The sequence below is a fragment of the Schistocerca americana genome, chromosome 1 (assembly GCF_021461395.2).
Source record: "Schistocerca americana isolate TAMUIC-IGC-003095 chromosome 1, iqSchAmer2.1, whole genome shotgun sequence".
Classification (NCBI taxonomy): Eukaryota; Metazoa; Arthropoda; class Insecta; order Orthoptera; family Acrididae; genus Schistocerca; species Schistocerca americana.
In genome coordinates, this window is record NC_060119.1 from 1,200,981,499 (window position 1) to 1,200,985,750 (window position 4,252).

The window sequence follows — 4,252 nt, forward strand, 5'->3', positions numbered from 1 at the left end:
GTTCTTAATATTTCTCATTGATGAAAGTTTTCAAATAAATTTTCTATTCCTTGATTTTTTTAAGTTAATCTGCTTGCTTGTGATGAACATAATGGGAGAAATTTACAGTCTAGTAAGGTCATCCGAAGACCAGTATCAGTTGCAAAGCGATTTAGAAAAGATTGCTGTATGGTGTGGCAGGTGGCAGTTGACGCTAAATAACGAAAAGTGTGAGGTGATCCACATGAGTTCCAAAGAAATCCGTGGGAATTCGGTTACTCGATAAATAGTACAATTCTCAAGGCTGTCAGTTCAACTAAGTACCTGGGTGTTAATATTACGAACAACTTCAGTTGGAAAGACCACAAAGATAATATTGGGGGGAAGGCGAGCCAAAGGTTGCGTTTCATTGGCAGGACACTCAGAAGATGCAACAAGCCCACTAAAGAGACAGCTTACACTACGATCGTTGGTCCTCTGTTAGAATATTGCTGCGCGGTGTGGGATCCTTACCAGGTGGGATTGACGGAGGACATCGAAAGGGTGCGAAAAAGGGCAGCTCGTTTTGTATTATCACGTAGTAGGGGAGAGAATGTGGTAGATATGATACGCGAACTGGGATGGAAGTCATTACAGCAAAGACGTTTTTCGTCGCGGCGAGATTTATTTACGAAATTTCAGTCACCAACTTTCTCTTCCGAATGCGAAAATATTTTGTTCAGCCCAACCTACACAGGCAGGAATGATCATCAAAATAAAATAAAAGAAATGAGAGCTCGAACAGAAAGGTTTAGGTGTTCGTTTTTCCCGCGCGCTGTTCGGGAGTGGAATGGTAGAGAGATAGTATGATTGTGGTTCGACGAACACTCTGCCAAGCACTTAAATGTGAATTGCAGAGTAGTCATGTAGATGTAGAAAAAAATCAACTTAATTAAACAAACTCATTGACATACGACATACAATGCTGTTTATCTTGTTAGTGTCTTTAAAAAAATCGTAATTTCATTGAATTGCTAATTTCCAGTTCGGTCTTTTCCTAATTGTTAGGAAGGGCTTGGGCTGGTGGCGACCCTGTAATTTTTAAATTTCTAATTGTCCCTGTGAGGTGGCTTAACCAGAAAATGCACACAAGGTTTACATTTCCATAATTCTTGGTACGTAACGTATGTCGAGCCTTGGCTAGGATCCGTTTACAGTTCTAGAAACATACTTTACAATATTAGGAGCGGAAGCCAGGGGGCATACAACCAATGTATTGCAAGTGACCAATAAATTTCGTAATTCTGCCATCTGTAGACACCCATCCTCTTCCTTACGCCCAACAGAGAACCCACGTTCGAACCTGGGCGACGGGGAGTGCCTGTAAATACGGCCTTACACACTGGCATCACATGTGACTATTTACAATGTGTAAATAACCTATCAGATAACGTCAGAAGTAGCATTGGTCTCTTTACGGATGGTGCTGTTGTATACGGAGAAGTAGAAAATTGTTGCGAATTGCAGGAACGCCTGGAGAGGATGGATGCGTGGTAACTGATATAAATAAAATTAACGTATTGCTAATAAATAGACAGAGAATCCCATTACTGCTGAACCACCAAACAAAGCAGTTACTGAAACTTCCTGGAAGATTAAAACTGTGTGCCCGACCGAGACTCGAACTCGGGACCTTTGCCTTCCGCGGGCAAGTGCTCTACCAACTGAGCTACCGAAGCACGACTCACGCCCGGTACTCACAGCTTTATTTCTGCCAGTACCTCGTCTCCTACCTTGCCCGCGAGCACTTGCCCGCGAAAGGCAAAGGTCCCGAGTTCGAGTCTCGGTCGGGCACACAGTTTTAATCTGCCAGGAAGTTTCATATCAGCGCACACTCCGCTGCAGAGTGAAAATCTCATTCTGAAAGCAGTTACTGCCATAAAATATCTCAGAGTATGCATACGGAGCGATTTAGAGTTGAACGACCAGATAAAACTAAATTTCCTCAAGAAATGTAATTCATCAGCAAAGAGGTAGCTTATTTGAATATTTCGCGGCAGTACGCGTGAAAGCGTCATGGATAAACACAAACCCCAACTCCAGTGGCCGGCCGCTGGTGGCCGAGCGGTTCTGTCGCTACAATCTGGAACCGCGCGACCGCTACGGTCGCAGGTTCGAATCCTGCCTCGGGCGTGGATGTGTGTGTTGTCCTTAGGTTAGTTAGGTTTAAGTAGTTCTAAGTTCTAGGGAACTTATGACCTCAGCAGTTGAGTCCCATAGTGCTCAGAGTCATTCAACCCAACTCCAGTGGGAGGAGCTGTAGAGTTGTAGAGACACAAAAGTGGATCTGTACTGAAGCACAGTGGTTACAACAGGCCAACGTGAGTGTCCGTTAGCCTAACGAGCTTCATGGGACCCATTCAGCCTGCTGCACCTGACAACAGGTTTCGCTATCAGTCCATCGTCATTAGCCAGGTGTACAGGGTGAAGCGAAATTCGCGCACTCGGGCTTCACAGCGCTACTCCCCACATTCCAGAGATAAAAGAATGTTTCTCACAATATTTCGTCCTGCGAGTACATCTGGCAGAAAAAGTACGTTAATGAGTGGCAATCTGGCAACACCGTAACCACATGTACGGTAACTACCTCTGTCAGTAGATGTTACTTTTGCTGTACAGTTAGTGCAGTAGGTAGAGTTTTGGAATAGCATGCAGCAGGTAGATGGTTCGATCCTGGGTTGAGGCATATGTTTTATATTTTGTGAATGTAGTCCAGATGGTACGGTATCTGGCATCTTATTCGTCAACAGAGAGTGCAGTGGGTCCCCTAGAAAACAACTGCACTTACATACTACAATCGTCGAAATGGAAGATTGGTCAGCTTTGAAAGAAGCCACTTCCATGTCATGGGCGTGAATTTATTTCGTTAGGGCCTTATGTTGCCAGTATGATTAGCAACGTGCTTTGCGAATAATGTCCAAACGCAGTTACATGTGTCATCACCATGGTCCCACTGATTATGTCTCTCAACACTGAGTCTGGGAACCGCATGCTGTTTAGCACGTATCTCAATCCAATATTACTATTATTATTGTTATTATTATTATTATTCTATCGATAGGATTGTGAAAGCATCACGTCTATTACCGTTAGGGAAACAGTGTAATTCGAAACCCAACATTTCTCAATTAGCGATGTCAGGATGAATCACGCAGAACAATATCGGTCAGAGGGGTAATGCGTGTTAGGTGGAACAGCGCGTAGGACTAACGGTGTGTTTTTACTGTATGCGCTGTCCACCAACCAGGGACTAGTTGCGAGCAGAGAAATGCGCCCACGACAGACTCCAATGTTCAAGCGCACACGTATCGAATTTTCTCATTGTAAACATCTAAATTAGTGTAGCAGACGTATGGGACACACAAGTGATGAACAAGTGGATATGCTTCTGGTCCTTGGTGTATCTGATAACCCGGCTGGTGGTGGCGCCCTTGAATATGCTGCTAGATATCCTCGTCGACGCCATCCAGATAAAAATGTATTTCTTCAACTGGAGCTGCATCTACGGGAGTCAGGTTCTCTTCTTCCACCATCGCGTGATAGAGGTCGTCCATGAGTTGGGTTGTTTTGGGGAAGGAGACCAGACAGCGAGGTCATCGGTCTCATCGGATTAGGGAAGGACGGGGAAGGAAGTCGCCCGCGCCCTGTGAAAGGAACCATCCCGGCATTCGCCTGGAGAAATTTAGGGAAATCACGGAAAACCTAAATGAGGATGGCCGGACGCGGGATTGAACCGTCGTCCTCCCGAATGCGAGTCCAGTGTCTAACCACTGCGCCACCTAGCTCGGTGAAGTCGTCCATGGGCTCGCCGTACTATGGCCACTGAGGAAACTATTCTGGAGGTCATACACCAAGAACCTCAGTGACGTAACTGTAGCGTAGCAATGCAGCTGCGGGTCTCGCAACGCACGGTCGTTAACTCGTGCACGAGCATGGGCTGCACCCATATCATTCCGTTTTCACGCAACACCTGCATCCTCCAGATCGCCATGAGCGGACGCATTTCTGTGAATGGTTCCAACAACCACAGGAAGCCAACATTGACTTCGTGAACACAGAAGTTTGATCGGTTGAAGCAGCATTCAGTCGTGAGGGTGTCTTCAGTGTGCTCAATGCCCAACATTGGTGTGAGGTTAACCCGCACCTAACCCGCGATCGTAGATATCAAGTTTGCATTGGTATCAAAGGCAGAGCTGGAACATTGGGTGACAGGTGTTTGCGCCCTACATGTCGC

General features: G+C 45.8%; 1 non-coding gene across 1 annotated transcript; it reads right to left on the reverse strand.

Moving 5' to 3' along the window:
- Positions 1–1,623: 1,623 nt before the first annotated feature.
- Positions 1,624–1,698, reverse strand: Trnap-cgg. The gene has a single exon. It is a non-coding gene; the product is annotated as a tRNA-Pro (tRNA).
- Positions 1,699–4,252: the final 2,554 nt, after the last annotated feature.